Here is a 10,973-nt window from a genome sequence, read left to right as displayed (position 1 = left end):
TGAGTTCACACGCCTCTCGACGAGTCGAGTCTTTTTCGTCGTTCAAATGTCATGAATCGGTCTTTTTCCCTTGCGCGCAAGTTATCAACACGCCGCCGCACGCACAATACTTTGGAAAATAGATTCTCAAGAGAGCGACGACATTTGTAACATTTTGACCCATTGGTTGGAGGACACAAAACACTGCTCATCGAAAACTAGATGTAAGACGTTATTTTATACGAGTTTTCCCATAGAAAAGCCGATAAGTCTACTTTTTCGATTCATGGAAATCCCTTCTCCACGAGTTGGTTGTTTTTGAGACTAGGATAATTGTTCAAAACCTTTTAACGATTTGTCAATATAATCTTCCAAACTAATTTTAATTGAAAATCGCTGATGTAGATGACTTTTACCATTTTTTAAAAAAAGTTATGAGTTTTTTTCTTCTTTTTTCTTACCTTTTTTCTTTTTTTTCCTTTCTCTTTTTTTGTTAATTTTTTCCTTATATCCTTACACTAGTCGTCAGCCACTAGTGAGGGTCGGCCCGGATCTGGTGAGGGTCCACTAGCAAGGGGGACCCTTGCAGGCAGCTAGCAACCAACGGAGAGAAATAGGAAAAAAAGAGAAAAGAAAAGAAAAGGAAAATAAGAAAAGTTACCGAAAATCCAAAGATTATTAAAAATTGTCTACGTTAGCATCGGTCGTGCCATGTAGGACGGCCGGCGTCCACCTCAACAATTTATGGCCAAAATTTGGCTTGAAGGATTACATTAGCAAATTATCAAAAGGCTTAGGACTAAATTTGCACAATTGAATGATTTAAGACTAAATTGGCCTCTGTAACTTAGAACTTTTTGGACAATATTCCCTTTGAGGTTTGCATAGTCAATCGCTAGCATAATACCTGGATGAGAAAATCAGGGTATCCTTGAGGACTTCACGTGAAAGTTGAAGTAATTTGCATAACCTAAGGTAATTTCGAGTTGGATGATCAGGGTATCCTTGATCCTCTCCATTCTACAAGAGTCATTCAATCAATTTATCTTCATGAGATCATGATGCTATCGTAGCTCAAACATGTCTTTCTTTCTTCTTTGCAGATGTGAGATTTGATGCGACCATTGCCAACTGTTCCAAAAGCTTAAGCTGATAAATAAATGTGTGGTTCAATATTTAATTACTCTAACACTCTCCCTCACGCTTAGTCTAGTCTTTTTGCTTAGTGCTAGGCATAGACATATTTAATTGGGGAGGCAAATGGAGCCTGGAAAGATTCAAACTCAGAATCTCTAGCTCTGATATCATGTGAGATTTGGTGAGACCAATGCTAACTATTCTAAAAGCTTAAGCTGTTAGATGAAGGCGTGGTTTAATATTTAATTACTCTGATAGCGAAAGAGCTTCAATGGGTTTTGATGTGTTATGATCTCTTGAGATAAACTGAGTCAATAAAATGAAAGATCAGATACAGCCAATCTAGCTCGTATGCATCATTATCCGGTCATTTTTATAATGTTTGCAATGGACTTTAACATCACTTCGAACGTCATCTGGTTCGGGTTTTTCCTTTTTAAGAACCTAATCTGCTGTATATTTTAAAACCTAATATGCATCATCCTCCGTTTTAGCATAGTTTAATGTTGCCATATGTTACAATATGATTGATTTTTCAAAATTTGCGTTTAATCAATCAAACTTTGTAGGGGTTGCAATAGGGCAAGATACTAAGCAAAATAAGAAACGCAGAAGAAAAAAAGAACTAACATGAGAAGAGACAATGGATAAGCACAAATTAACCCAACTACTCTTTAAGTCAATCATTTTACTTGTTCAATAAAAATTAGCATACTTTGGTGATGATATTGGTTTATAAGAAACATATATACTAGTAGCATATATTGACTTTGGGGTGTCGATGTGTCCACATTTATTATTAGAAGTACTAAATAAGAAGAATTTTGCTTACAAAAAAGTACAACATTTATAAATTTGAAGAAAAGATTCTATAATTTTTATTATTAAGTAAATAATAAAAAAGGGTGAAAAGTACTAATAAAGTCATAAACCTATTGCACTTGTACCAATTCAATCATAAACCTTTCAACCGCGCTAATTGAGTCCTAAACATTTTCACATTTTATCAATTGAGTTCATCCGGTCAATTTTGGTTGGAAATTATTGACGTGGACGTCGGCCACTCTACGTGGCACCGCCTGCGTTGACATAGACAATTTTTAATAATTTTTTGAATTTTTATAACATTTTTTTGGGTTTTTTTATTTTTTGGTTTCCTTTCTTTACTTTTTTATTTTGCTGAGGGTCAGCAAGGGTCATTGGCTGACCTCACTGGCACTGGGCGAAGGTGTCGTGGTCATCACTAGCCACTAGACAAGGGATCACGAGCCCTAGCTAAGGCCAGCGAGGCGTGGTGGCCCTCGCCTAGATCTAGCAAGGGCCATGACACCCTCACTATGGCCAATGAGGGTCTGGGCAAGGGTCACAACACCCTCACTGCCAAAAGCGAAGTTTAGGACTAATTGTCACAAATGCAATAGGTTTATGAATTTTTTAGTATTTTTTGTAAAGAAAGGTCACATATAAAAAGGAGAGGGAGGGAGGGAGGGAGAGAGATAGAGAGAGAGAGAGAGAGAGAGAGAAGTGGTCTAGCACACGATTGTCACCGGAAGAGGCTATCACCACAGCTATACACGTGCTAGCTGAGGGTAGGGCGACCCTCACTTAAATAGCCTTGATTGGATCTCCAATAGAGATCATACCAAAAATTCGCAATAGCCCACACTAACGGGGAGATTGCAACTGATCTCTTAAGACTTCGAGAACATATTGCAAAAATTGAAAAGTAAGGAGGCAACTTGCCACGGAGTGCCAATATCTAAAGGGGCGAAATGTATTTTCTCATGTTGTTCGATGAATTATCCCTCCTAAAGAGAGCAAATTAGTTGCGTGATAAGTACATGGTCAGGTCACCAGCTAAAAAATAGTTGGAGTCAACGTTGAGAGTGAGACTTTGCAACCGATTTCAAGACTTCAGTGGGGACGATGCAAAATTGGAAAGGTCAGAAGATAATTTGCAACAAGTGCCAAAACCTAAGCCACAAAATGTAATTCCCCGGCTATGTCGATCTTGCCCCATAGTCACAGGAAGAGATGGAATATATGTCATGTTACCTATGTCAGTGTTGTTGGTAGTATTATATATGATATTGTCACGCCCCGTACCCTACGAACACGTAACATCCCGCCGCGGTCGTTAAGAATGCGACTCCCAGGATTCGTCGCCGACCCGTTACCATCGAAATAAGAGAAAATACGCGGAAGCCAAACGAACACTCCATTCAACAAGCATTCAAACGGGATAACAGAGAGAGAATTTAAACAAACCAACGAACCATTTTATAAACTTAACATCACATACAACGATAGAATATACAAGCCTTCCTAAAGGCCACAAACCCAGACCACGCATACTCAAAAAGGGATAGGGTGGTCGATCTGCTCCACTACTCTATTCAAAAGAGGAGCTTCCAAAAAGATAGGGATCTCTAACCCTATCAAAAACCTCCACAACATCCTAGCTGTGCTCCTGGCGAAGCCGGGTCAGATGCCTCACTATATGAGCCGGACGGCAAGGACTCCCATTCAGGTTCTGGCCACTCGACCCACGCTGGAGGCTCTGTCACCATCGGTTCGGGCTCCGGATTAACTACAGTTCCATCAGGGGGATCAATCTCCATAAGATCCCATAATCCTAAACCATCGTCATGGGGAACATCAAACCCCTCGAGAGGACCAATAGTCTGAGCTCCGTCTCTCAGAAACCAAGCCATGTACTTATGAGCTGTCAAGTACTGCTCCCCATCATCGACCTAAACCGTGCTCTCATACTTCCGATACTCCCTACCCTCACCTACTGGGTACTCAGTCACCCAATGCTCCATCTCCGTTGGTAACCCGAAACGTAGCGGAGGCTCAGTCATAATCAAGGTCGAGGGTCTGAAAATGTTTTACAACGGGGAATGAGATAAATCTCAATAAGTAAACTGCCTAAGCCTCAACTAGGGCAATACGTACCTCCGGCACCCTAATCATGCCATTCTAACCAATAGGTTAAGTTCCTATCCAACTAACAATGGAACCACGTACTATGCAAGTCTCAATTTGTATCACAACCATGGCAACTATCAATATGCATAACATCAATAATAATAATCCAGACATAATCAATCATTCACACGAGTCTCGATTATAAGATGAAATCACTTCGGCCCGTCCCATACCGTGCCTCACGATTTTATCCTATAATAAAGCTCAAAGCATACCATATGCACATAACACTCGAAGTTGTCCAGATTATTAACGACCCACCATAGGTCACACCGAACTCCCGCCGGTCTTCCAGCATAGCCAGGCATCACCCCACTACTTTGGGCGTGGCAACGTCCGGGATCGAACCCCCCCCCCCCCGACAAGTCGGGTACCGGACGGCATCCCATTTAGGAGCATCGATCCGGCCTCCACCGCGATCGGCAATGTCTGGGATCGAACCCCCCCGACAAGTCGGGTACCAGACAGCATCCGAACTTCCGCCGGGCATCGTCTAGAACTCGTCTTAGACGGAACTCATCATGGTCACACACGTAAATAACCACGCATTGCTAATTTTAATCTTCTTTAATTAGCCAATGCAAGTGTTTATGACGTGCAATTTACTACGAATAAAACTACCATGAATCGCACTCGTTTTTCGTGTCAAACTTCAATATATGATCACGATATGCTATGCCAAGCCAACAATAGCCATAATTAACCACATGATCCTCTTTTAAAATCCTACTATTATTCAACAAGTGCGAGATCAACCATGAAATATAAATTTCAACCATACGATCTTCGTTCTAGGCCACGAAATCATCAATCAAACTACACGATCAAGACATAGTCAACTAATCAGCCATGATTAAATAAATTAACCATACGATCAAACCAATTAACCATGCGATCAATATTAAACAACTAATCCACCACACGATCGTCATTAAACCTTTAATCGACACATAATCGACTAATTAGCCATGCGATTGCCAATCAAAGTCACCCGATCAATCTCAAATCTCTAATAAGCCATATGATTTCATTTTATCACATCTTAATTTAATCTAAACCGTAGGATCAAAATTAGCACATAATCATGATAATTAAGCCCTAAAATTAACCTTAACCATTCTAGAACCAATGGGGGCCATATGATCAAAGTCCAAGTCATCCAATTCAGCCACTACCACATGATTATTGCAGCCACAAGACTAACCCACGAATTTAATTAAAACAACCACTAAACAACCATAATTATCCAAATTAAGCACAATTAGCAACATTAAACATATGATCAAGCTCAAATAACATAATCTACCTATCTTAACATTCAAATCAGCCACATAATTATTAAATCCAGCCACCAACAATTTCTCAATTCAGCTTATACCATAACCCCTAAATTAACCCCTAAAATAACCCCTAAATTACCCTAACAACCCCTAAACACTATCCATTGGTAACCTACTAACCTAATCAAGGTTTAGGGAGTTACTTACCACTAATATAAGCTAAGAATCAAGCCAAACCCAGCAGCACCAGTCCCGGCCAAGCCAAGAGCTCCGGCGAACGGCGGCGGCCCAAATGGCGATCCGGCGAACGGCGGCTGCTCCGGGTGTGAACGGCGGCTTTCGGGCGGCTCACGGTGGTCCACGGTGGTCCAAGGTGGTGGCGTGAGGGGCTGATAGGTGGTGGACGGTGGTGGGGAGTGTCTCGGCCAAGAGAGAGGAAGAGAGAGAGAAAAATGAAGAGAGAGAGAGAGCAAGGGAAAAGTGAGGAGAGAGAGAGTGTGAGCTGAACATATCTCATCAAAATGGAGGGCTAGGATGAGTCCTTGATGCCCAAGTATTGATCTAAGGGCTAGAAATGCATCTTGACAACAGGCTTCTAGAAGGGTATTTTTGTAATTAACCAAAAAGGCAAGGGCAAAGTTGTCCATGAAGATTTTCGGCCACTAGGGTAAAAATACCAGCAAGTCCTTCCACTCAACAAATAAACTCTAGAACACACAGGGGCAAAATCGTCTTTTCCAATTTCCGAGCCTAATTTCCCTTTTTCGCGAATTTCTGAGCAAACCGATAATAAAGCGAGCTTAATGCGGCGTCGTCCAATATAATAATTTTGATATCCTTGAAAGTTCGATACCCAAGTCCGGATTCCAATTCGTGGTCAAAATCGATCAAACGCGACTTTCGTGTATCTCAAACTAACGGGCGGCTTTTAGGGTTTACGCGTGTCGACCCGTGGTTGATTTGATATCAATTCACGTTTAAGTTTACTCGAGCCATGGTGACTTCAGTTGTCATGTAATTACGAGGGTCAATCACTAGTTCCTAACGACACGATCGTTAGAAATTGATTTTGGAACGTTTGGAATGCATACAACGATTAAACGGCATCACCCGTGACTCAATTGTATAATATTATTAAATTGTTCTATAATCATTCTTGGATTTGCCTAAAATGGCCCTAAATATCCCCTCGTCAATTCTTATGGTCGAAGTATCGATTCAGGTTCGAGTTATTGGGTCGTGCGTATCAAAATCCTAACTAGTCATTCCCTAACGGTTAGTATTCCCAAGAATGGCCAATTCCGAGTGAGATATAACAGAAAGTGCATTGATGATAATATCATTTCATAAATCCCGAAAGTGGTTCGAAATTCAGAATGTCACAGATATGGTTTGCACTAAACTAGATATTTCGCATGTTATTAGTGTTGTGAATTGGTATAAGAGTATTCCTAAAAAGAAGCACTGGGAAGCTGTGGATTATGGATTGTGAGGTTTTTGAGGGTGACAACGGACATTGGTTTGACTTTGGGATGAGATGGGCATCAAGAGGTGTAATAGGTTATGTAGATTCAAATTTTGCCGGTTACTTGGATGGATAGAGGTTTGACCAGTTATACATCCAGCTTCGCGAGTTGTGCCGTTGGTTGGGAAGCGCAATTGAAGTTGGTAGTTACTTTGTTAACAACTGAAACTGAATATATGGTGTCAATCGAGGTAATCAAGGAGGCTATTTGACTCGGAGATTTGCCCAATGATTTGGGATTGTATACCGTGACAATCGGAGGGAAATATATTCGACTAAAAATTGGTTGTCTCACGAGTTGAAGAATCACAACGATATCAGGTACCACTTTATTTGTGATTTTGTGTGACAAGGAACAACCGCCATTGAGAATGTGCACTCAACAGATAATTCAGTAGATATGTTGACAAGCCTATCGCTTTCACCAAGTTCTAATACCGTTTGGACATGGCCAGCATCTGTCGCGGGTGAGGAACCCAGAGCTCTTGGGAGGGAGACGACTATTGATGAGGATATCAGGTGGACTTCTCGCCAAGGCGGAAACTTGTTGATTGTGTCTCAAAGTTAATCTCAATTGATTCAAAATCCGACTCGTAATTGAATTGTAAAGAAAACCCGCCCATATTAGGAATGTTTGAATTAACTCTTGCCAACATGATTGTGGGTGATGCAAAAAAAGGAAAATTAATTTCTTACAACACTTTTTACTTATTTAAGTTAAAGTCTGTGTTGACGTCAAACATGGGCTCATAGTTTTTGCAAAAAAATATTATGTTATTAAGTTTGGTCTCCAGTGTATACTGTGCACTTAATACATATACAATATATGTAAAATTTGCGAGAGAAGTAGAGAGTATTGAGAGATGTAGAGTTGAGGGTGTAAGAAAACTCCTTTCTTGTGATTGATTCTTGTGGGGTTCGGGTTTGGTTTAAGACAAGGAAACACTTATGAGTAAGTGTGATTGAGTAACTGTAATATCATCTTTACCGATTGTAGTGGAACCATCTCATCACTGTCTCTCGGTGGAGTAAACACACCGCCAAACCTCATAAATCGGTTGTGTTCAAGTTTTATTTATGCAATTTATTTCTTGCTCAAATCGTGTCAATTATTCACGCTTTTATATTAGTACTAATGTCATGAATGCTTGGATTATCTTATTTTCGCATGAGGTTTTACTTAAGCTCAGCAAATATGTGACATTAAATTGTTGTGTCAGTGTCCTTATACTTTATAGTTCATTCGCCACAACCAAGACAGCTGGATCTAATCGTTAATGCAGGATCATGGCTATAAATGAATTTAGTCAGTCATACAATTTCAAGATAAAACATATCTAGTTCTAATAATCTCAATTTAAGTCGCGACGTACTTAAAGAAATTTGAGCCATTCTTTTCTCCTAGTGTGACGACGGAAATGAAAAAGGAAGAAAACAAAACTAGGAAAAAGAAAATGAAAGTGTCCTTCTGACATAGGAAAGAATGGAGGGAGAAAATGCAATTACAAATTAGGAGTTTTGAAAATGACAAGTCACCTGCCAAATAACGAGTAAGGACTAACAATTCATGTCGTGTCGAAGGTAGGAAATAATACAAACATGTCTAATCCAAACAGGACACGTTTTATACACTTATCAAACTGTCTTGATTTGTATTGAAATTAATGATCAGTTAACATGTCAGTTCGTATCTAAACGGGTCAACCGGGTCAACCAGCAAGAGGCATGATTTTAATAATATCATGGCATGCATGAACCCATTCATGTCAAACCCAAATCTATTTAGTTGCGTGTCGTGTCGTATCGTGCAAATTAATCACATTGAGAATTGTGGACCTATGGATGATGCTATGCAAATGTCACGAGGGGGCCCAAAAATTCTACCCACCAATTTTGTCTCCCCACATGTTTTTCTTCTTCCACAAAGAAAGCTGAGAAAAAGTTATTGTGTCAACTTAGCCAACTAACTTGTGGATACAGTGAATATGACGTTAAGAACTAAAAGTTTCATACATGTGTTGGGATGTACCTACACATATTTTCCTTTTTGTAGGTAAGTAATAATTGGAGTAAATTACCAAGAAACTCTACATATTGTACCCAACGACCCTTATACTTGTATTGTTGGTTTTAGTCTATGCAAATAAATGGGTGAATTTACCCACCCACCGGTATCTCAGTTGGTTAGGGCGTACTTGGGATTGTGTGGTTAGGCGCACTGATCCCAGGTTCGATTTCCCAGCTGAGCACTTGTGATTTAAGTGGGGGGCCATGGCGGTGGGTTGCTGTGCTAGTCTTCCCCGAGGAATAGTCGAGGTGCGCGCAAGCTGGCCCGGACACCTCGGTTACCAAAAATAAAATAAAATAATAATAATAAATGGGTGAATTTAGTCTCTCCGACCAATACTTGCTAATGTTCTTATTGAGTTTCGATGATTAATTATTAGATATTGTTTTAAATAAATTGAGACAAAGACAAAAATCATAGAACGATAAATGCTCATGTGAATGTCTTGTTTATCATCACATTATGAAGTAGTCCATGGTGGAACTTCTGATGTTAATTTTTTGTTTTTTATACGTAAATGACTTGGGGAAAGTTTAGTTTTGCACACCGTGTCAAAGCGTGTACCTAATATGCGTTCCAATTCAATTTTCGATGGTTGATTTTGATTTGAAAAAGTAATGCCTATAGGAGCACGAATCATCTGTTTGGAAGCATAGTCCAAAACAAAAATTTTCATGAGCTGTGTTGGATGGCGACCCTAGACACGAAACTATCGTGTGAATGCTTACTTTTTACGATCTGCCATTCTCAATTTCAAGATTCGCGACTCCTATAAATAGCCAGGGCCCAGTTTCTAAGGTAAGGGCATATCGCAATCTCTCTTCTTCTTCTTCTCTCCTCTTCTTCTTCGTCTTCTTCTTCGCCATGGAGTCCACTAAAAAGTCTAACAAGATCAGCGAAGTGGATCGACTCCGGCGGCTCCTCAAGAAGTGGAGGAACTTTGCAAATTCGTCGAGAACTGTCACATCCGCCCCCACCATGAGCCCAAATCGTGGTGGCATTCACAAGAGCATAAGCTTCCTCAAAAGAACGATCTCTTCTCTATCATCAGACGGCGACGATGGCACCAACAACAAGAAGCACAGCAGCAGCAACGTTGTCCCGAAAGGCCACCTCGCAGTCTGTGTCAGCGAAGAGCTTGAGAGGTTCGTCATCCCAATGTACTACTTGGGCCACCCGGCGTTCGGGTTCTTGCTGCGAGAGGTCAAGGAGGTGTTCGGGTTTCAGCAGACGGGTGTCCTGTGAATCCCATGTGACGTTTCGGTGTTCCAAAGTGTTCTGGCGATGGTGGAGGGAAAGAAGAAGAAGGTCAAGGATGGCTGTTTGGTGGTGAAAGAACAGTTCCGGCTGAGTGCAGACGAGACCTTTCAATGTCCCTTTTAGACGATGTTGAGATGAGTGATAGTCATCTTGATCACTCTCGCCATCATCCTTGGAGCCCTTTATGCAGATGAATTATCTTATCCTTCCTTCCCGTTCTTGCTTAGGTCTTATATGTTATACCAGAGATGTTGCTTCTTATGTGATAGAGGCTGTATTGTATATTCTATGTCAATTGACACAAAAATGCAGGAAGGTTTGAAAAAAATACAAAAACTCTGAACGATATCCAGGGACAGCTACTAACTTGCATTTCCTTTTGTTTTTTAGACCTTCCATCTTTTCTTTGATGAGAACTATATTATCAATTTGTCATCTAATAAAGTGAAATGATATTTTATACGAAAAATTCATAGGTTCGATTGATTATGAGAGTGCAAAAGATAATGGACCCTTATATTTTTGTTCATGCGTGCATCAAACAATCTTGAGATTTCTAGCTCCGTCACCAATGACCTCACTTTGAGTTCACCGAAGCAAAATTTTTCAAATAGTTCCGTTGAAATAGGAAAAACCCAGGATGTTGATATTTCACTCGACTCTAGTATTTGAATTGATGCATTTTCTTTGATTTTTTTAGAATTAGAATTGACAAATTTTTCCACGACCCGTT

At 40.2% G+C, this 10,973-nt stretch overlaps 1 pseudogene; it reads left to right on the top strand.

Annotated features, from left to right (window-relative positions):
- The first annotated feature begins 9,825 nt into the window (after positions 1 to 9,825).
- Positions 9,826 to 10,556, top strand: LOC115686555 (auxin-responsive protein SAUR72-like; annotated as a pseudogene).
- Positions 10,557 to 10,973: the final 417 nt, after the last annotated feature.

This window comes from Syzygium oleosum, unplaced genomic scaffold, assembly GCF_021117445.2.
Source record: "Syzygium oleosum isolate NSW1041296 unplaced genomic scaffold, Sole_v2.1 Sole_v2.16, whole genome shotgun sequence".
In the NCBI taxonomy this organism is placed as follows: Eukaryota; Viridiplantae; Streptophyta; class Magnoliopsida; order Myrtales; family Myrtaceae; genus Syzygium; species Syzygium oleosum.
Note: the sequence above shows the minus strand (reverse complement) of the source record. Positions and strands in the feature narration are given on the sequence as shown.